We start from the raw sequence: 23,844 nt of genomic DNA on the forward strand, positions 1-23,844 counted from the left end.
CGAACCTCATGCTCCTCCGCTCCTGTCGGCTTTCCCCCAGCCCTTAGTTTAAAAACTGTTCTATGACCTTTTTAATTTTAAGCGCCAGCAATCTGGTTCCACTTTGGTTTAGGTGGAGTCCATCCTTCCTGTATAGGCTCCCCCTTTCCCAAAAGTTTCCCCAGTTTATAATAAATCTAAACCCCTCCTCCCTACACCATCGTCTCATCCACACATTGAGACCCTGTAGTTCTGCCAGTCTAACTGGCCCTGCGTGAGAATTTCAGAGAATGCTACCATGGAGGTCCTGGACTTCAAACTCTTACCTAGCAGCCTAAATTTGGCCTCCAGGACCTCTCTCCTGTCCTTCCCCATGTCGTTGGTACCTACATGTACCATGACCACCGGTTCCTCCCCAGCACTACACATAAGCCTATCTAGATGTCTTGAGAGATCCGCAACCTTCGCACCAGGCAGGCAAGTCACCTGTGGCTCTCCCGATCATCGCAAACCCATCTATCTGGGTACAATGGGTTTACTTGTTTACAACTTCTATGCTTTCGGGAAGAGTGGGGTTTTCAAAATCTCACAGTGTTGGGAGCAGAGTGAGGCCAGTGAAGTCAGTGGGAGTGCTACCAGTAACGACATTGTGAGCAGAGTTAGAGCAGTGAGCGCTTTTGAAAATCCTACCCTCAACGGTTAGCATGCCTCTAAATGGGTGCAATCTGGCGCAGCTGGCTTGAGCTGTTCTGAATGTAAGCTATTAACCCCGAGTCTTCCAATACCAATGCTTCATGGCGCAGAGGTCAGTGGATCATGTTCTATCCCTTGTTAAGGCCCCTTCATGCTGCTCTGAAGGCAAGAGTCCCTGGAGAAACCATCCACTAGAGGGATAGTGTGAAGGTCAACTGGGAGGCTGGTTGGGGCAGGAGGGAGAGTGGCTGAAATGCAGTCTATGTTGGCAGCTGTAGTGAAGCTGCTAGAAATAAGAGCAGCCCCTGAGACTGCTCTAAATTGTGCTGGAGGCGGTGTCCTGAAGCAGCCCAGGATCTGCAAGGCACAAAGGGAGCTTAAAGTCACCTTCTCCCCTCTTCCCTACCCCTTGCTCTGTGTGGTACTTCCTGATATTTGCTCTGCAGAACCTGGCCCAGTATCTTCTGATTCCAGCCTTCATAGCCCAGTGCTGAGTCTGCACACTGAGCCTTCAGACATCCTGGCCCCTTCCTTTCCCTTACCCACACTCCCTTGATCCCTTCTTCCCTTGCTGTCTTATGCACGTCTCCATTTTAATCACTAGGTGTCAGCAGTGCTCAAACCAATAATACAAATGCATAAATATGTGCCTGTCTGTCAGCTGTCCTCCTCAGCAGAGGCAATACAATTGAAGTCCAAAAGAAATTTCTGGCAAACAAAATAGTGGAGAATGCCGATCAAGTACTATAATGCGATAGAGAGAGGTGGTGTTTGGGAGTTTTTCCTCAGCGAGTTAGAGTAACCCTGCTAACACTGACTGTGTACTGTGCAAAGCTGAAATTTCTGGAGGGAATTTTATGTCTGGCCATTCTAAATATCAACTATGGAAAAGCTTTTTTGAGCTTTGAGGGATGGCTGACACTCTGGAAAAAAGACCTGAATCCTGTTGACACTACAGGCTCCACTTGTGGAGCTCTAATGATATTGGAGCAAGGATCCTAATTTTCCTAGTACTGTACAAGTCCTCACTGTAGTGTGGAGGAACGAGCTCTGGCCATACTTTGGGATGTGACCTTGGGCATCTCACTTCATTTCTGTTTCAGTTTGCCCATCTGTAAAATAAGGATAATAGTACTTGTCCACCCACTTCCCGTGGTTGTAGAGTAGGTTACTTATTTCATTCTTGTACTGTGCTTGTAACAAATGAAGCACAACAGAAATGGGATGTATGAGACTGGCACATTTGTTCAGCATCTGTGCTCCTAGTCTCTTTGGTTTGAACCATAAAAATTATAACTATCTGAAAAAGATGCTTGCTTATGAGGACAGCTGATAAGAATGGCTGGGGAGACAATGACACTTCTTATAAACAGGCTGTGAAACATTTGTAACTTCCATGGTGATTGCCTGTTTCGATCAAGACAAAGTAATTGTACCAAGTTTGATGTTTTACAGAGTGTGCATATGTAACTAAATTGACTTACACTGCTGCTGTGTTCCACCCCAGAGGCAGCTGCATTTGACAGGTTGAATAACATGATTATGGTAAGCAGAGTATCTAGTTTTTGAAGTCCTATGGGGTGCTTTAGAATGAATACAATATTGGGAATAAGGATAGATTGGGAGTCCTAAAATCTGGGTTCAGTTCCTGCCACAGACTTTCTGTGTGACCTTGGTCACTTTAGTTTCTCTGGCCCAGATCCTCAGAAGTATTTAGGCACCTAACTTCCATTCATTTCAATGGACATTAAGAGCCTAAATAGCGTTGAGGATTTGGGATACTGTGCCTCCATTCCCAATCTGTAAAATGCAGATAGTAGCACATCCCTGTGTCAGGGAGGTGTTGTGAGGATAAATACACCAAAGATATTGAGAATGATATTTGGATTCTATGCAAATAGGGGCAATATAAGTGTGACGTTTCCCTCTGGTGTTGTCTGGACCAGTGATCTGCTAGGCCACTCCAATCCTTGACTCTGGGAGCCAGACTTACCCTGCTCTGCTGTGAGAACCCCCACTCCTGGGCTGTTCACACACAGCCTCTGGCATGTAAGCTGCTCCCAGCTACTTACTGCAAGCAAATAACACTAGCCAATATCTCTGGTCCCAGACACAACCCTAGGAACCTCCGTCTTGCAGTGTCCAGTAATACCCGCTGGACGCTACAAGCTTATATAAGTTTGTCAGCTTAACAAATAAATTGATATGTACCAGGCTTGTTATCCCAAAGGGAGTCTCTGACACACTTCAAACCAAACACTCTGCTTCAGGTAGAATAAACAAACAGATTTATTAACTATAAAGATAGATTTTAAGTGATTATAAGTTAAAGCATAACATGTCAGACTTGGTCAAATGAAATAAAAGCAAAACACATTCTAAGCTGATCTTAACACTTTCAATGTCCTTACAAACTTAGATGTTTCTCACCACAGGCTGGCTGGTTACTTTTCAGTCAGGCTTTCCCCTTTGATCAGAGCTTCAGTCGCTTGGTGGTGGTGATGTCTGTAGATGTAGGTGGAAGAGAGATAGGATGGCAAAATGTCTCTCCATTTATCATGTCCTTTCTTTCCTCTTGGCTTTGCACCCCCCACTTCAGAGTCAGGTGAGCATTACCTCATCGCAGTCCCAAACTGACCAAAGGAAGGGGGTGACTCCCTTGAGGGTCTAACAGATTCTTTTGTTGCTGCCTAAGCCAGTGTTCATTGTTCCTGTGAGGTTGGGCTGGGGTTGTCCCATCCATGCCCTGACAAGGTATGAACTGCCTCTCTGCTCTTGGAGAGTTTTTGCCTGTGCTTGCTTTAAGCCACGAGGATACATTTTCAGCCACATAACTATATACATGAAATTATAACCTATAACCTTACTATAACCTTACTGTAACAATTACTATAACATCACTATAACAACAGTGCTCAGTGCATTATGAGCCTTCCGAAGACACCCAACATGACAAACTTTGCATTGGATACCACACAATCACTTTATAAAGATAAACATGGGGGTGTAGGGTATTCCCACAAGGTACAGAGCGTCACAATAAGTACCTAGAGAGAATATTACTATTTATTGTTAGGTTTCCAACGCTTGCTATTTAGAAGAGAGAGAGAGAGAGAGAGAGACTGGGGGTATGTCTACACTGCAATAAAAAACCTGTGGCTGGCCCAAGTCAACTGACACACGCTTGCAGGGATTAGGCTGAAGAGCTATCAAACTGCAATGTAGATGTTAGGGCTGGAGTGCAGGATCCAAGAGCCTGGGCTCCAGCCCGAGCCTGAATGTCTACTGCGGGGCAGAGATGCAGCCTAGATGGATGGAAGGGGATTTTCTGTCAGTGTAGGAACTCCGCCTCCTTGGACGACAGTAGCTAGGTTGACAGAAGCACCTAGCTGTGTCTACTCCAGGGGTTAGGTTGGCAGAGCTACCGCACTCAGCGGTGTAGATTTTTCACATCCCTGAGTGACATAGCTATGTCGACTTAAATTTTAATTGTAGACCAGGACTCAGTCAGCCCTGGCTGGGGGCGAGGATGGTGGGAAAGGTAAAAAGGGCACTTGCCTTCTACACTTCTGACTAATGCAGCATTGATGGATTTCAGCGGGAACCATATCCAGCTTCCTTCTGAGAGACTGTTACTACAACACTGGCCTTTCAAGGTGCTTGGGAGCAGGAAATGGGTGATCCCAGAAGGCCCTCCTAAAATAACAGGAAACTCTTACCCAGTCGAACAGCCTTAAAAAAAAAAAAAAAAAAGCATACTACTGTATTCTGTGTACATGGTTCAAGCTACTACAGAAGCACCATTCTATGGCAGGGACACTATTACAATCTACCGTGATTTGCCGTGTTACTGTAGAGCAGGCATGTGATTGATCCACTTAAAAAAAAAATGAGTCACCAACAATTTGACCTCAGGAAAGGAAGGAAGGATACCACATACCAATGTAAGTCTCAACTCTACAATCACACATCAGAGTAACTTTATGCACATAATTAGTCCCACTGAGGTCATAAGAAAATCAAATACACCACACCATTTTTACAGAGGCAAAGTTTTTACTTGCTTGGTAGCCCAGGTACTCTTCATTAAAATCCTGCTTTATTAATAACAGCAAAAGCTCAAACATCAATACGTTGTATTATCATATTAAGTTGATCAAACAAGTGTGTTTTTTAATCTTTCTGTGACACTAGTGGCAAAAGGCCAAATCCTGCTGTCAGTGACACTAGATCTGTAGTTAAGAGACAGAGGGCCAAAATCTCCTCTTGGTTGTATGATTGCAGCTCTCATTGATTTCAATGAGGCTTTCACACATATGACTGAGAGCTGAGTTTGGCCTGCTGTCTGATTTTGAGCACATTTCCTCCCATCAGAAACCATTCTCTTTTTTTCTTTATGTTTAATTTATTGTAATAGAGTAGAGCCTTAGGTGCATTGCTTAATGCTCTTTTCATATGTCACAGTTATGGTGTCAGTAAATTAATCACTGACACTTTTCACCTTGATTTATTTCTTTAAAACATTTTGGTGCCAAATTGCACTGCAGATGAATCATGTAATTTTCACTTAGCGGCAGGGATGGGTGGAGAAAGATACAGAGCAGTGTGATGTATCATAAAAAGCAATGTATGTTAGTTTACAAGCATAGCTAAAATATGTCCAGAATTAATACACTCTTGTTAGAAAGCTGTTAGATGCCTATGAAACATAGAATCCTAGAAATGTAGGGCTGGTCATCTGGTCCACCGTCCAGTCCCCTGCACTGAGGCAGGACCCACGAAACCTAGGCTATCCCTGACAGTTGTTTAACCTGTCCTTAAAAACCACCAATGATGGGGATTCCACAACTTCCCTTGGAAGCCTATTCTGCAGTTTAAAAGTTTTTCCTAATATCTAACCTAAATCTCTCTTGCTACAGATTAAGCCCATTGCCTCTTGTCCTCTCTTCAGTGGGCAAGTAGAACAATTTATCATAATCCTCTTTGTAACCACCCTTAACATATTTGAAAACTGTTATCATGTCCCCCCACTCTACCCCCTCAGTCTTCTTTTTTCAAGACTAAACATGTCTGGACTTGTTAACCTCTCCTCAAAGGTCAGGTTTTCTATATCTTTTATCATTTTTGTTGCTCTCCTCTGGACTCTCTCTAATTTGTCCACACCCTTATTAAAATGTGGCAGCCAGATCTGGACACTGTACACCAGCTGAGGCCTCACCTGTGCCTGGTAGGTCAGAACAATCACCTCCCATGCCTTACATATAACTCTCCTGTTAATATTCCCCAGTATGATGTTAGATTTTTTTCCAACTGCATCACATTGTTAACTCATAGTCCTTTTCAGCAGTAACACCGCCTAGCTAGTTATTCCCCATTTTGTAGTTGTGCATTCAGGGCCTCCCAGAGGATTCAGGGGGCCTGGGGCAAAGCAATTTCGGAGGCCCCTTCCATAAAAAAATTTGCAATACTATAGAATACTATATTCTCGTGGGGGCCCCTATGGGGCCTGGGGCAAATTGCCCCACTTGCGCCCCCCCTCTGGGTGGCCCTGTGTGCATTTGATTTTTCCTTCCTCAGTGTAGTACTTTGCACTTGTCTCTACTGGATTTCATCTTGTTGATTTCAGACCAATTCTTCAATTTATCAAGGCCTTTTTGAATTCTAATCCTGTCCTCCAAAGTACTTGCAACCCCTCCCAGTTTGGTGTCACCTGCAAATTTTATAAGCATACTCTCCACTCTATTATCCAAGTTATTAATGAAAATATTGCATCGTACTGGACCCAGGGCAGACCCCTGTGGGACCCCACTAGATACATCCTTCCAGTTTGACAGTGAACCATTCATAAGTACTATTCAATCAGTTGGGCACTCACCTTATAATAATTTCATTTAGACCAGATTTCCCCAGTTTGCCTATGCGAATGTCACTTGCGACTGTGTCAAAAGCCTTACTAAAATCTAAGTATCAGAGGGATAGCCATGTTAGTCTGGATCTGTAAAAGCAGCAAAGAGTCCTGTGGCACCTTATAGACTAATAGACGTATTGGAGCATGAGCGGCATGCATCCGACGAAGTGGGTATTCACCCACGAAAGCTCATGCTCCAATACGTCTGTTAGTCTATAAGGTGCCACAGGACTCTTTGCTACTAAAATCTAAATATATCATGTCTACAGCTTCCCCTCCTACACTAGGCCAGGGTTCTCAAATTGCCTCAAATTTTATCAGGCTCTACTGACTTGAATATATCTAATTTATCTAAGTATTCTTTAACTTGTTCTTTCCCTGTTTGGCTTGTGTTCCTTCCCGTGTTGTTAATGATAAGTGTCTGGTCAGCATTAACCTTTTTACTGAAGACTGGTCCTATTTTCCAAAAGACTCAATTGACCTTACTGTGGTCTCTCACCTCAAATATAAATTAAACACAGAAAGAATACAGAATAATTTCTAACTCTTTGGTCTCTTAATGGATATTATAGGAGGAAAGGCCAGATGTGCTAAGGGCTAAAGCAAATAAGACTGTGTGAAAGGAAGGAGAGTCAGATGAAAGAAAAAGGGGGAAGATGAATTGGGAATGAACTAAGTAAGAGGAAGATAGGATTGTGTAATAGGAATGGAAGGATGTAATAGAAAAGAGAGGGAGGAAGGACTTCTGATGCAGGAATAGATAAAGAAAAATCCGTGGTGTGAGTAGGGCATGATCAGGGTGGACTTATGAAGGGAAGTACTGGGCTATGGAGATGAAAAGATTCTGAACCATGTGATGGGGGTGGGGGATGGAAAAGGAATGCACTATGTGATAGGGATGGAAGAATATAAGACTGTGTGCCAGAGATATAGGTAAGAAGGATATCCAAAGGAGGGAGGAAGAGTAATGCTCTGAGATGGGATATGTGTGATGTGGATTTGAAGCGCAAAAGGACTGTGATATAGAGATGGAGAATCATACACTGGTGAGATGGTGAGAGAAGAACTTTGTGGTAGGGAGACAGAGGAAAACTGTGCTATGGGGTGGGTTTCATTCAGTGTTGACTCAAGAAGAGTGGACTTGTAAAGGGAGAATGAGGGAAATAAAAGAGCCAGGATAGAGGTGTAGACTGCACAAGGGGAAGGAGGAAGGCAAGACCTCCTGATGGGGGTTGGAAGGAAGTAGTACAGTACTTGTAATCATGGGAAGAAGGGCTGTGCTTTGGATGGGGCAATGTGGCAGGGATAGAGAGGGAAGACCTGAGAGGGAGGATGAATGGAGGAGAGACTGCTGTGGGAATGAGGGACTGTAAGGCAGGCTCTGAAGGAGGCATGGTAGTAGGGATGGCATACGGGGATAGAGACCAAGATCTCTGAGTTTGCAACAAAATGTACTGGATAGTTCTTAAATATTATTTCTTTTTAAAATGTACAAATGACAGGGCCAGTCAGAAATACAATGTCCACTTCAGGCTGAATGCCTCTTGTGCCAGCTTTCCATAGAGAGGCCATTTTTTGCAGTTGAGCTAAAAGCCCTGAAAAGGAGATTTCAAATGCTGACAGACCCTTTAAGTTCAGCCTCATAGTGTAGGGTGACCAGATGTTCCGATTTTATAGGGACAGTCCTGATTTTCGGGTCTTTTTCTTATATAGGCTCCTATTACCCAATTTTTCACATTTGCTGTCTGGTCATCCTATGCTAGTGGCACTTCTATAATTAGCCCAAAAGTGAACGTTTTTGACACTGCTAATGAGTCCATTGGTCCAGATACTGAGGATGACTCAGCCAGGCTTATGTGGTGTGAGAGACTTAATTATTTTTAATATGCATTTAAATGTGTCTATACACACACACACACACACACTATGGGAGTGTGTGTATAAAAATCCCTCTTCTCTTATGTTATGCTTTATCCCTATGGTTAAAAGTAAACAATACTTTGGTTTAGGAAGGCCGTCTGGGTGCTCTGTTCCACACTGGTCTCAGACTCGCGACGGAAAGAACTGCAGGTTCCGAAGCCAGTTAGACCTGCTGGGTACTGCAGCCCAGTCCCTGGTCTAAGAGTTGGAGAACTCTGGGATTCCACCCCGGGAGAAATAACAGCTGAGGCCTGATACCTGAAGAGGAGCATTCGGAGACCAGAAAGGGGATGGGGTACAGCTAGCCTTCTATCCATGACAATGGTGACATCACTAAAGCCAAGAGAGTGAAAGCAGAAACATTCATCTAATCTGCTTATTCCAAAGTGCCTAACCCTCTCCTATGCCCCCAGCTGCCAAAACATCCAGCTTCCCCCAGCTTCTACAATGCAGCTGTGAAATGTCAAACTGCAGTGGCTTGTTGGCCTAGAGCTGTCAGTCCACCTGCAGCCTCTCAATGCCTGTAAGTCTTGGAGACAAATGATAGTGTAACTTTTGTCATTCGAAGGGGCTTCACCCCGCACGCCAGGATTTAAATAGGCTGCAGCACATTCAAAATGAAAAAGGGGTGGGGCAATGTAAAATAAGTTCAATTTAGTATCAAAATAGGTAACACTGGGAGCTTGGTGTTTACTTATACTATGGCTGCTTTATACATATTTAGCTGTGCAAAGGGGCCTGAAAGCGGCTATAAGTATAATGTATATCTACTCTAAGGGTACGTCGGCGGGTAGTGCTCGATGTATCGGGGATCGATTTATCATGTCTCATCTAGATGCGATAAATCGATCCCTGAATCGACGCCTGTACTCCACCTCAGCAGGAGGAGTAAGCGGAGTTGATGGGGGAGCTGCGGCGATCGACTCACCGCTGTGAGGATGGCCAGGTAAGTCGAACTAAGATACTTCGACTTCAGCTACGTGAATAGCATAGCTGAAGTTGTGTATCTTAGTTCGAACCCCACCACCTAGTGTAGCCCAGGCCTAAGGTACATCTTTTATGTGACCAGAGTGGTGTACAGGGGCCTTGGTACAAATGAGAATCAGAGTCAGAGGACAAATTTTATTATGCATTTTCGTGTTTAATTCCTTTAAAATCTCTGTTTTCCAATTTATCTGCAGCTGCCGCAGAATCCCCAGTCTGCTGTACAAACCAGGGGGCCTCACCAGAGCTGCTACCACCCCAAAAAATTGATGGGGACTAGGGAGGTTGTTTTTCTTTGCTCAAATTTTTATCAAGGGACCACTGTAAAGGGTAACAAAAATGTGTCTATGGACAGGGCTGCAGGCTGGGAACATGCTCCTTCATTTAACCGCATCACAACAGTGGAGTGAAAAGCTCCCACTAACTAAAAAGAAAGTAAAGGGGGGAGGGGTGGAATATGGCTCCATCTCATAATCCTCTGGGTAACCCATTAACCCTGTCCTAATCACTTTACTATACAAATGTTGGAGGCCTTGGGGAGGGCAAGGAACTGGCTCTCCACTGATAAGCTCGGTGCTTTCCCGAAAGCCCCCCCAGTACCACCACGTCCTACATTTACACCACACTAGAACACACGTGTGTCTGCATGCATCTACAAGCTGTGTCCCTCCCCACCCCCCCATGACTGCATTTCACCCCACCCTCCGCCCAGTATCCTCTGTCCCCTTCTCAAGCTCTCTGTCCCAGGCTTTCCCAATAGGGGGTTTCAGAGGGGTAACCATGTTAATCTGTATCAGCAAAAACAATGAGAAGGCCTTAGGGCACCTTAGAGACTAACACATTTATTTGGCCATAAGCTTTCATGGGCTAGAACCCACTTCATCAGATGCATGGAGTGGAAAATACAGTAGAAAGGTATAAATATACAGCACATGAAAAGATGGGAGTTGCCTTACAAAGTGGAGGGTCAGTGCTAACGAGGCCAATTCAATCAGGGTGGATGTGGCCCATTCCCAATAGTTGGCAAGAAGGTGTGAATATCAACAGAGGGGAAATTATTTTTTGTAGTGACCCAGCCACTCCCAGTCTTTATTCAGGTTTTTGAATGTTACAATTCTTGATGTGTGATTTGTGTCTATTTATTCTTTTGCACAGAGACTGTCCTGTTTGGCCAACGTATATGGCAGAGGGCTCATTCACCTGCACATCTACCAATGTGATATATGCCATCATGTGCCATCAATGCCCCTCTGCCATGGTTGTGCCCTGGCCTATAACTCCACAGCTGAAGGAGAGCCTATTGGTAAAGTTGTTCAAAGTCTCAGGGTCTCACTAGACTCCTCTCCACTCCTGGGATCCCAGATAGAAGGAGAGGCCAGAAATGCCATCTATGACCTAATACTGGCCGAGAGACCGAGCCCCTTCCTCTCATAGGTCAACAGCATGATGTCATCCTTTGTGTAAAATAGCCCCTAGCCTCTGGCTTTATGGCAGTCCCTGAAGACCCAAAGGAACACCTGTATTTTTTGGCATTGAAGGGAGATTTATCATCAGCCCCCCCCCCCGCACCCCCGATTTTTTTTTATTCTAGGTGAGGTAGGTCTAAAATCTCTGGAGAACTGCTAATGCCATAAGACCCCCTCGATTCAAGATGAATATTTGCCATTTTGAGACAAAAAGATCTCATGAGAACAGCTTGTGAGACTTTCGTGTTATCAAAAATGAACCCAACACCAAATATTACTGCAGATTCAGCCTCAAAACTGAACCCCAAACCCTGGCCTTAAATCCATCCAAACACCACCTCTTTGGGGATTGGAGTGTGTGTGCGTCCTGTTTGCAGGATTAGGGTCATAACTAATCATTTCTTTCTCCCACTCCTTGCCTTTTCTATTTAGACTGGAAATCCTTCAGGGCAAGAACTGTCTCTTACTGTGTATTTATATAATGGAGCCCTAATCTCAGCTGGGCCTATAGGCATTACAGTAATACAAACAAACAACAGTAATAATGGAAATAATAATGAATTCCTTGAGACCTCAGATTGACAAGGGCTATTAAAGTGCAAATATTATTAGTAAAGGTGCTGATAATAATGAGCTCACAGAAGGGTGGTACCTCTTCACACCACACAAAAAAGCCTAAGTACACAGCATATGGACGAGGTTTCTGTTGCAAGTTAACTTAGTGCTCAGACAAGTTACAGGCTGATAGAGATAAATTGTAGATGAATATTCATGGAGTGTTTTTACAATATTAATTGGAAGTTTTAATGAATTAAAAGTGAGCTCACATCCCTGCTGTGTTCACATTCCATGAATATGCCAGCAAACAAGCTTACTGGCCGGAGAGCCAGTTTTAAATGAATATTGTAGAGTGTTCAAGGAAAGCACATTTGAGATTTGTAATCATGAATGTTAGCATGGAAAATCTGATTCTAAGCAGAGAAAGATAAGATTTATGTTTCTGATCAAAGTAGCTCAAATGTCAAATACTTACAACACAACTACTCAGAAAACTTTTAGGTAGCAAATACATTTGAGAAAAATCACAAAGATAACTAAAATCACAAAGATAACTTGTAAACAGAAAAAGATGGGGAATGCATCAGATTCATTATTCACTGTGGTTTATTCAACCAGCTCTAATGATAACGCTGGCACTGTCTACGTTTCCTCCACACAGCTGAGCCAATGAACCCCAGTGCTGACTCAGAGCACCACTGTTTTAATTTGATAAAGATTGCCAGTCCTTCCGGAGTAAGCTGTGGTTTTAAGAGGTGGACATGTATTCCACAGACACATAGAGGAGACTCACCAAGATCATTTCAGCTTCTTAGCTAAGCTAGGATTTAAATATGTTTCCACAGCTGAAAGCTAAGTGTTACACCTTTGTCCTGCTCCTGGCCCTGCCTGTCAAAACTCCAGGCTCATAGATTTATATATCTATATATTAATGGAGATATCCTGTCTCCTAGAACTGGAAGGGACCTTGAAAGGTCATCGAGTCCAGCCCCCTGCTTTCACAGCAGGACCAAGTACTGATTTTGCCCCAGATCCCTAAATGGCCCCCTTAAGGATTAAACTCACAACCCTGGGTTTAGCAGGCCAATGCTTAAACCACTCAGTTATCCCTCCCCCCTACCTTACTTCTATTTTGATGGGGGATGGGGCACACATAAAAGGTGTATCCTCCCTCCCTTATTCAACCCTGCACTCACACCATGTACCAATAGCTCTCTCACACCAGCCTAGACAGAGAATTTCTACTTTGGGGCTCTCCCAGTTGGGACCAAGGCATTTTTTCTCCCGAGTGAACTCCTTACTCTTCCTCTTTCAGACATCAACTTAGATCTTCATCTTGTTGGGGAGGGTAGCAAAATTCATTCTACAACACTAGATGCAACTGTCAATATGTGTGAGGTCACAATATGAATGGAGAAACAGAGCTCTTTCAGTGCAAGGCACTTCATATCCATCTACTTTGTTGAACTCCTATCCCCGTAGCTACTATGAAGAGAATTTCTGGACCCTAGACTTCTATATACCATTTGGTGATCCATTTCTCTCTCTCTCAGTTCTTCTCATATACATGCATACACAAACCACATGGGCATGGGCCCTTTCACAGTCATAGATCTGGCTGTCTTCTCCAGCTAGTCAACCTGCATTCCCAAAACGGTATCATACTCAACAACAACGCAACCCCATACTGTGATGCAGTGTTAGATCAAACTTACACTATGAAAATCTACTATGTTGCAGAATTCATTTACAGCACAAGTAGGCTCAGAGGTGCTTAAGACAGAGCTTGTCCTTGCATTGTTGATGAGGCCAAAATATGTTTATCTTCCCAGATCATGCCACAAAACCGCAAATTAGAAGGCTGGAGAAGATCTGGACAACATGTTCCCCAAAACATAGTTGGGTCTTGTCTAGATTGCACAAATGAAATGTGTTTTAATTGTGTTGGGCACTACCATGTTATAAACAGATCTTGCAACATGGCTGATTTTCTTAGTGGAGTGACCCATTGTGACCAGATGCCCTTCACTAATGAAAAAGGATCCAGACATAGGATTCCACTGCCAGTTGCATTATACACTTATGTATTGGCAATGCTAGATCCTGCATTAATTTCAAGCCAGAAAAACAGGTCTATTTCATTCCCAAGAAGGGAAATTTAACCTATTTGCTGACCTAATCAATGGCGCCGTGACAAACTGGGTCTAATCATTTAATCTTTAGGAACACTGATGCCAACTAACTAGCTCATCCTTTCTGCATATATGTTGCTAAAAATGGACTGGTATAATTTTCCTCGTTGGAAACAGAGGTGACTGAATGCCTTAAAATACTGGGTAATGTTCTGCAGTCTTTAAATGCCACCATTCAAATATTCTTCATAATCCCATCATGGGTAAAGGAATTGTTGCAGTATGGAAGTGATTCTTAAGACAGATGGAGAGGGAACAGAGAAGTGCTTCTGTGCTTCTCCAGTCTTAACAGCTTGAACAGCCAGAGGACTTTGCTCTTAGTTTTTAAGGACCAGCAAGTGAAATGCGTGGCTGACTTGGAATACATTTTATGGAATGACAATTTATTTTGTTACTGAAACAGTGCTGACCTAAAACTAAAGGACCTGATTCACACACTAGTGCAACTCCACTGATTTCAATGAAGTCCAATATGACAGGGTCTCGTTCCCCCAGATGTCTAAGTGTTTTTAAGCTTCTTGAGGAATTTGTTGCTGTTCCATTTATTTATACTGTGGTAGTGCCCTGGGGTCCTACTCAGGGACTCCATTGTGCTAGACGCTATAGGCACACAGTTTAAAAGATGTGGTCTACCCAGAAAATCTTGCAATCTAATTAGGCAAAACAGACAAAGACAGACAGACAAGCAAAATGTTCACAGTGCAAGTTTTAATAGTTACATTTTTTACAAATAAACTGCCCCAAATTACATACATCAAGTAGTTGTGGCTGAGTGGTTAAGGTGATGGACTAGAAATCCATTGGGGTTGCCCTGCACAGGTTCAAATCTTGCCAACTACAGAAGCGCTCAACTGTTATTATGGGGAGGGATAGCTCAGTGGTTTGAGCATTGGCCTGCTAAACCCAGGGTTGTGAGCTTAGTCCTTGAGGGGGGCCTTTTGGGGGCAAAAATCTGTCTGGGGATTGGCCCTGCTTTGAACAGCAGGTTGGACTAGATGATCTCCTGAGGTCTCTTCCAACCCTGATATTCTATAAATTCCACCCATCCCTGTACTCCATTGCCCAGGGGGTCCAGTCAGCACCTGTTTTAAATGTTCCCTGCCCCCACCCCCCAATATCCCTGTTGCACTGAAATGTTCTATTTACTTTAAATGCTTTGACAGTTAAAAATGGCCTTGAATAATTTTTTTACCTAAAAAACACAAAAAAGGGCTCTAAGTAAATGATATGGAATTAATTTCCTCTCCAGGAGAAAAAGGGAGCATTCTGGTGACATTACAAACTACTTGAGCGCCATTCTTGTGGTCTGTGATGTTACTAGCACCCTTTAAATGGTATTTTTTCATATAAATCAGTCCAGACCATCCATTATCCTCTACAGACACATCATACAGAGGCAACAATGACAGATGGTCATTCAGACTAATTGGCTGCGAACAATTCCTATTAAAGGTTTTTTTTCCTGGAGAGGCCAGATTATACAGTAGCTGTATACATGAACTTCAATCATCAGTTATTAGTTCATTGTAAAATGAAGTGACCACATGATTTATTCTGGCTAGCTACAACTTTGTGTTTCTACACAGCATAAATATAGTATAATCTAGTTTAGTCTATGCTAACATATTAAACACCTTCCACCAAATGAAGCCCAAAAATGTGAAAGAATACTAACAGTTGTGGATGAAGCATCCAATCAGCCCATTCCTGGATTTCTTGTTCAGTTTTGCAATCCGTCTTATGAAAAAAATGTGGCATTGCAGTTAAAGTGTGGGAAATTTTCCACTGAATTTTTTTTCCAAATGGAAAATTGGGTCAGACAAACAATTTTTTCTGGAAATCGTTAGTTTATGTATGTAGAAAGCAATTTCATTGGAAAATTGAAAAATTCCAGATAAATTAAACGTTATCTGGTTTTGGCTGGGTTTTTGTTGGGGAGGGTTTGCATTGTTGGCCAACAATTTTCCATTGCCAACACACACACAAATGTTCAGTTTTTGATTTTTCAATGAAAAGTTGAAAATTCCCACTGAAAAAAAGAAGTTTTCATTGTAATATTCTGACCAGCTCTAATTTCAATATCTCCCTGACACAATGTACATGGGAAGGAGTTTCATAACCCAATTCTCAGTTCAATAGTTTGCCTTCTGCATGCTGGAATCCTGCCCCTTTAATCCTTCTTTCATTACAGTAAGGAGACAGAAGATAGAATTAAAGAGTCCGAGGAGAAAGAAGAGGAGGAGAAAAATACAGGAAGGTCAGGGGAAAGAAGAAAATTGATAAAAAGAAGAAAGGGCCAATGTGTGGGAGAAGAAGTCCTCCTCTGTCTCTGCCCATCTCCCTGGACCTCACGGATTAACTACTAGAGTTGATTGGCAGAAATTGCGTCCTGCTTCCTGATAGGTAGAGCCATAACAGTGGTAATCAAGACTGTTATCATGGTGTAAGAAGAGGGACAAATAAAAATTATAATGGGTGTCAATAGTTATGCTTTAAGGTATAAGATGAGCACCGTCTAAAGACAGGAAATGTTCACTCCCCCACACCATTCCCAGAGACCTTAATATTGTACTGTCTCAATGAATTTGCAAGGTCCCTGTTTTGTCTGAACCCTGAACCTTCTTCAAGTCAGGTGGTGTTGCCATATTGACTGGCTGTTCTAGGGCAGGGGTTCTCAAACTTCACTGCACCATGACCCCCTTCTGACAACAAAAGTTACTACACAACCCCAGGAGGGGGGGCCAAACCTGAACCCACCCGAGCCCCACCACCCCGGGTGGGGGGCTAAAGCCAAAGCCTGAGCCCCACCTCCAGTGGGCTGGGGGGTGGAGAGAGGCCAAAGCCAAAGCCCAAGGGCTTCAGGCCCAGGCAGGGGGCCTGTAACCTGAGCTCTGCCACCCAGGGTAGAAGCCCTCGGGCTTTGGCTTCGGTCCCAGGGCCCAACAAGTCTAACACCAGCCCTGGCGACCCCATTAAAATGGGTCGCAACCCACTTTGGGATCCTGACCCACAGTTTGAGAACCACTGGGGCATCCCTGTGAATGGTATTCAAGAAGCTGACGCTGAAAATCCTTTTCAGCAAATACTGCCCTAGGGAGTCAGCAGTTCTGGGAATGGCAAAATAAAATGGCAGCCCGCACTGCTGTGGGGTGACCACAGATAAGTCTAGTATTTTGAAAGAACATCTATATCGATAGATAGTGTAGAACGGCGGGGACTCACTGCCATGGCGCCTCCTGCTGGTCAGTCCAGGAATTAGCTCATCCAGCCTCGGAGCGCCTCCTGCTGGCTGGTGTCTTCCTACCGGTACAGGAACTCCTCGCTTAACATTGTAGTTATGTTTCTGAAAAATGCGACTTTAAGCGAAATGATGTTAAGCGAATCCAATTTCCCCATAAGAATTAATATAATTAGGGGGGGTTAGGTTCAAGGGAAATTTTTTTCACCAGACAAAAAACTATATATTATATAGATATACACACACTATGTTTTAAACAAACAATTTAATACTGTTCACAGCTATGATGATTGTGAAGCTTGGTTGAGGTGGTGAAGTTAGAGGGTGGAAGAGGGAGGGATATTTCCCAGGGAATGCCTTGTTGCTAAATGATGAACTAGCACTCGGCTGAGCCCTCAAGGGTTAACACATTGTTGTTAATGTCGCCTCTCACACAAGGCAGCACAAACATGAGGGAGGGGAGACAGCATAGCAGACAGAGACAGACACACACCTTGTGTGTGGGAGAGAGAGATGCACACTGTCCCTTCAAGTAAGCTGATCCACTCTTAAGTGCATTGTCTTTTTAAGTGGATCAGGAAGTTGAGACAGCAGCTGCTGCCCCAAGCTCTCTATGTCTCTCTCCGTCCGTGTCCCCTCCCTGCTCTATAAGGAGAAGGGGTAAGCGGGGTGCAGGAGCAGGGGGGAGGGGGGCACCCTGACATTAGCCCTGCCCCCCCCCCCCCGCACAGCAAGCAGAAATCTCTGGGAGCAGCTCCAAGGCAGAGGGCAGGAGCAGCACATGGCAGTGGGGGGAGGGACGGACAATTGATAGCCTGCTGGGCAGGGGGAGCGGGGAGCTGATGCGGGAGCTGCCAGTCCACCCTGGTTCCAAGCCCCCACCAGCTAGCTGCAACGGGCTGCTCTTCCTGCAAGCAGAGGACAAAGCAGGCAGCTGCCAAACGACGTTAGAAGGGAGCATTGTGCAACTTTAAACGAGCATGTTCCCTAATTGATCAGCAACGTAACAACAATACAACGTTAACCGGGACGACTTTAAGTGAGGAGTTACTGTACTGAGGATGACTCAGCCAGGCTTATGTGGTGGGAGAGACTTAATTATTTTTAATATGCATTTAAATGTGTCCATATACACACACACACCCCTTTCTTTAGAAAGCTTTCCACTGAGCTTTACAGTTGTCACATTCTGGGCTTTTAACCTCACCTTCTCCCTACAGTAGAGCACTATGGGAGTGGGGCTCTGTTTTGGGTCCCTTCATAGTCTCATTTGTATATGTGCCAATACAGTGCAAGGCAGAGTAATGATACTTGTGAGGGGAAAGGATTTATTGGATTGACGTTTGCTGGGTCCTGTTTAAAACAGTTACGTGGCAGACACAGCAGAGGGCACCTTGGTTTCAGTCAAGGAGGTGAGCAAGGGAGCAGCCTTTATTGCACCTCAGAAATAAAGGATGTCTTTCCATCGCCTCTGACTGACTGTGCTTCTTTCTCTGACTTTCAATGTTTAGCCAACATGTCGCTGCTGCTGTCTGGTGTGTGTATGTGATACACCTCCCACTTCCCATGTGGTTTGTGGAGCCCATATTGCCTCGCCACATGATCCCCTGCTCCTATCTTTAACTCTCCCTTCACATCCTTGGGACACTTGTCATTCTTCCAGCCAACAGAGGGGTTGGAGGAGGATTCTATACTTAGCCAGTCAATATTATCTAAACTAGCTACATATTCATAGCTCATCACTGTTGTACTTCTTCTTAACTGGCCAGAAAGACCACTATTGGCTATTATCTTTTCCTCCAAAGACTGGGTGTGTTGTGGCATACTGCCAGGGAAGTGAAAGATTGGGTTCTCTTGTATGGCAGTGGAATCAAACTGGGTCTTTTGTGTGGCTCTGGAAAACACTACCAATATACTGGTCCTGTCTATACATATTCATTAACCTATTGTTACAATTTTCCTGACCCAAGGAGAATATTTGCTCTCATATGAGCATTCTCATAGATACCATAATGGTGCCTACACTTGGATGAGCTATGTGAGCAAAGAAATCAATATTTGCGAGAGCAGGTTGAAAATTTTCCATTGACTTTTTTTTTTTTAGGAAATTGGGTTTTTCCAAAATTTTTGCTGAAACACGAGAAAATAACTCCCCACAAACAACAATTTTAATTTCAATACCATGCTCTGTTCATTGCTGTTCATTTAAGAGGGCAGTATTTCCACCTTCAAGAAGGAGGAGCCATGCTTTGGTATCCCAGTGTGTATGTGGATATGTCTTCACACGCAGAGTTAGCTAGTGCTCTTACTTGGGTGTTGCCTCTAGCCCCCTCCAGTCCACTCACAAAAACCTCTCCTCCAAGTCTGGCGGTGCTTTAAATCTGGACTAGTTGGCCTTGCTGGGGCTAGAGGCTAAAACCCAAGTGGGGTTTCCACTTGGGCTGGTAACCCATCTACTTTGCAGTGAGGATGCAGGCTAAACCACTCATGTGCTGATAGTCCTCCAATGCCTTCCCACAATTCCCCCCAGGCACGCACAGAGACAACTTCTCCACAAGACATTGGGGAAGAATCTTAGAGCAGTTCAGCTTGCTGCAGTGCTAAGAATGCTGGGGTGTGCCCCAAGAAGTCATCATGGCACATACAAGGGAGCACTGCACCCGTGAGGACGCAGTAACTCGGTCTAGCTTTGCAGTGTGGCTGCTCCCACTTGGGCTAAGCTAACTCAGGTGTTCAGACCTAGGTGCCGATCATCTGGGTTAATTTTGCAGTGAAGATACATCTTGTGCCCCCTCTAGGAGGGGGCTATCCATCAGTAGTAGTATCTCTGGGCACAAAATCCTTCTTTATTGTGCATCCCAGCAGATAAAGTGAAAGACAGAGGGATTTTGAACAGTACTTCTCCCCACCTCACTTGACAGTGTGTTCAGCTGCATTAAAGAGTCAGAGGTTTTAAGGCCAGCATGAACCATTATGATAATCTAGGCTGACTTCCCGTATAGCCCGGGCCATAGAACTTCACCTAGTTACCACGGTAACGAGCCCAATTGCGTACATGCTCAGACAGAGCTCCCATGTGGGCCACAGATGTATGAAACACTGTCAGAGCCCTAGTTGGCAGCATGCAGTATCTGTTTAAAAGTACCACGTGCAAGACGTCTTGGTTTACTTTTCCTAGTAACAGTGCTAAATCATTTTAATTAAAGTATATGATCAAATTAATTCATGCACTCTTTTGCATTTAATTAAGGCATAATATAAAACATACTCAAATGAACAAAGCTGCTGTGGAGTTGGCATTATCACACCCTCTCCCCTGCCCCCCATGGGGAAACTGAGCTCAAGTCACTCTCTGGCAAACCCCTCTGGCTACCTGAAGGAGCATTATAAATGAACTAAGAGGGAAGATGTGTCCGTGGAAAGGTGGAAAAGTTTTGGATTGGAACCTAATGGATAACACCCCCCAAAAACAATTCCTTCCACCACCACCAATAATAATAATAATTAATAATCAGTGTGTAGAGGATTGCAATAAAGTGACTAAATGTGTAAGTGCCCCACACTCTCTGCTGGTTGGAATCAGAACGGTCCAGCTGTGTGTCATTGACCACCATACTGGTAACAGAGAGTCTCCTTAAGTTCTACAGCTAGGAAGAGACCTGTGCTTTTGGAGCTGGAGATGGCGTACATCATAGCAATAACCATGAAGTCTTAGCTGGCCACAGATTAGCTGTGGTGTATGAATAGTTCATGGCATGATTATGGGAAGGAAGGGCAGTGGGAAAGTGGCTACCATCTTTCAAAAGTAGAGCGAGAAGATGGGTAGAGCACAAATGCAAGCTTTTGAGTGTGTTTGACCATGAGGCTAGTTTCTTCAAGAAGCTGAATTGTTGCTGGGTTCATTTATCATGTAGGATGTAACCACTCACTGGCTGGGAGCATTTTTGTTTTTACAGCTTCCAAAAACAGTAGCTGCAAGCAATGGTTACTGCTGTTATGAGAGAAACAAACAAATATTTACAGGATGAAAAATGGGTTTTGGAGGTTTGTGTTTTTATTCTAAGCTTGACAATTGTTGCTGATCACCCTGCAAACAATGTAATGCAAATATCTGCAAACCACTGAATTGAACTAGCAACAAACCAAACCTAAAAAAAATCAAAAACCCTATGAAAGAACTGCTAACCTTTCATTGCTGTTTTACTGAGCAGCTACATGAAATGTTTTTAATACAATGGGTGAGAGGATTTAAGTTGCATGGGCTTGCTTGGTGATGGAAGAGGGAAGCCTTCAGGTTGGCAGAGTCTGAAAATCATTACTAGAGCTGGGTAAATAATTCACAACAAATAACTTGATGGATGCATTTAGCCTCTTTTTCTGTTTGCAAATGATCTGTGATCAGATCCTGATGTTCTTAAATGTTTTGTTTAGAATCATTCTCCCAGGAATGTCTGTGAATAATCCTTGTTTTATAAATTGTCGTGGAACAACTTTTTAGGAATAATCAATATCCAAAATGTGAGCTGTTTTGATTGGACAAATAACTGAATAGTTTATCTTCCATAATTGGGTGAGTGTAACTCTTAGGCTTCTGTTGGGAATACTCACAATTACCAGTTGTATATTTGCCTTCTGAGAATACTCTGTGAAATTAATACTAGCTTCTTTGGCAAACATTCATAAGAGTACATTTAACTTGTTTACTAGAACATTCCACAAAGGTGGAAAACACAGTTGAAGCAAATTTGTTTCAAAAGTGTTTCCAGAAAAGCATTTAGTGTATCATTTTTATGGATAAACTGACAACTTCAGTCATCATGGCTATCATTCCGGAACTTATAGTAAGAAGTAAGTTTCCTATGGGGTGTAATAGAATTCTCATCTGATGTTTTAATTTTTGTTCAATCAATTACATTTTATTGCATATATTTGTTATAGTTAATGTTCTCAGTTCCTGTAAAAGCTAAAGGTCGAAAGCTCTAGCCAAAGTCATGTCTAGTGTAGGCCTAACTATATACTCAGCACAAATTTGGTCAGATCCTTTTAATCCTGACCTGCAACACCTCTGCTAGCCGAGTCCTAGGTATCTCTGCTAAACACAGATTATCAGCTGTGCCCAGTTGTGTGGTGTGGTTTCTTGTTAAAACTTTTCCAAAAGTGAATTTAGTGCCTGTAAATGGAGCCAGGTAAACAGTAGTAGAGAGTGAAGTGCACTGTTTCCCCACAGAACTGGTAGGGCATGAGAAATGACAGACCAATCTTGCCCCTGGTGTACCTCAGCCCAGCTCTGGAGAGTTCTAGGGGAGTGTTATGAAGCAGTGACTGGGAGGCGAGAAGCTTTATATTCTATCCCTTTATCACCCTGAGCCATTCCTTCTCCAGCAACTGTGGGGTGATTTTGTGATGTGGATCTGTCTAGTTGGGACTAAATGGCACGACAGATTAACTAGAAATACTGAATAATGGAGATCGCTTACAAAATCAAATTTTTGACAAAAATATTCATTGAAATTTTGATGTGGGAAAGAAGAAATGTTTTGCAAAAATCCCATTTTTACTGTTTATAGAGCTGTTGAAGTTTTTGTGAAATTCAAAATTTTTAATAACATTTTTAATTGAAATGTGAAATGTTGACAAAAAATGGGGAAAATTTGTTTAGCAACAATTTTGTGAATTCCCTACTCCCCTTATTTTTAAACCAGCTCTTGTCAAAGCCCTTGCATATATACATATCTATCTATCTGTAGCGGGGCGGTTACCCTGCTCCGGTTAGGTAGGGGTTAAAAGCAGCCAAGGGAGGCTGATTGGGTAGTCAGCCACAGGTGTGGTTGCACCCACTTAGGGCACAGCTGAGGAGCAGAGAGGACCAGGCTGCCTGGGAGAGTAAGCAGGGTACCTGAGGCAGGGCTGGGGAAAGGTAGGCAGAGATGGGGAGCTCTGGTCAGGTGAGTCTGTAGCAGGGTGGACACCTGCTCCTGCCCTGAAGGGCTTGAAACCAGCCCTGAAAGAGGGCTGCAGGGGTTAAAAGCAGCCCTGCAGAGGGCTGCAGCTCTAAAAGCTGGGCTGATTGGGGAAGCAGCTGCAGCTGGGCCACACCCCAATCAGGCCCCAGCTGGCCTGTATAAAAAGGCTGTGAGCCAGAGGCCCAGAACAGTCTGTCTCTGACTGGAGAGGGAGAGAGGCCTGGCTGCTTGGGAACTCACCCAGGGGACCTAGAGTGAGGCAGGGCTGAGGAAAGGCCTTAGGAGCTGGGAAGCCCCAGGCCAGCAACTCCCCAGGCTGCAGGGCCTAGTTCTAGGCCCACCTAGGTATTGGGCTTGCAGAGGGGCAGCCTGAGGGTGGGTAAAGGCAGCCAGTCCAAATCCAACCGTGCCTATGATGAGTGGCTGATACTGCAGTCTGCCCCAGTGCGTCGGGCTAGACAATGACTGGCAGTAGCCTTATACTGAGGTGAGGTGGGAATAGTGGGTGGGGGTTCCCTGGGGAGGGGAGACCCTAAGACTGAGGGGTTACTGCCAGGGGGCAGCACCCCAGATAAAAGGGCACCGGGGTCCGGGAGGGACACGGGGGCCGGAGGACAGGCGGACCACCGGCCTGCAGGGGGTACTCCAATGCTGAAATGAGCTAATTCCCGGAGACGACCAGCAGGAGGCGCTGCAGGGGTGAGTCCACTCCTCTACAGAGTCCCTAGGCTGAGACCTTGCTAAAGGCCAGGGGAGGTACTAGGGTGGCAGCTGGGGCTAGAAAGGCAGCAGGTCCAAACCCCCTTGCCAGTGATGAGTGGCCACTTCAGACTGCAGTTTGCCCCTGAGGGAAGGGGCTAGATGAGGACAGGTAGTGGGTCACTGAGGCGAGGTGGACTTAGGGGATTGGTGTTCCCCAGGGAGGGGAGACCCAGAGTGTGGG

The 23,844-nt window shown here is 44.2% G+C and overlaps 1 non-coding gene across 1 annotated transcript; it reads left to right on the forward strand.

Moving 5' to 3' along the window:
• Nucleotides 1–14,458: 14,458 nt before the first annotated feature.
• TRNAS-AGA (transfer RNA serine (anticodon AGA)) lies at nucleotides 14,459–14,540 on the forward strand. Its single transcript has one exon. It is a non-coding gene; the product is annotated as a tRNA-Ser (tRNA).
• The last annotated feature ends 9,304 nt before the right edge of the window (nucleotides 14,541–23,844 follow it).

The sequence above is a fragment of the Emys orbicularis genome, chromosome 1 (genome assembly GCF_028017835.1).
Source record: "Emys orbicularis isolate rEmyOrb1 chromosome 1, rEmyOrb1.hap1, whole genome shotgun sequence".
Taxonomy (NCBI): domain Eukaryota; kingdom Metazoa; phylum Chordata; order Testudines; family Emydidae; genus Emys; species Emys orbicularis.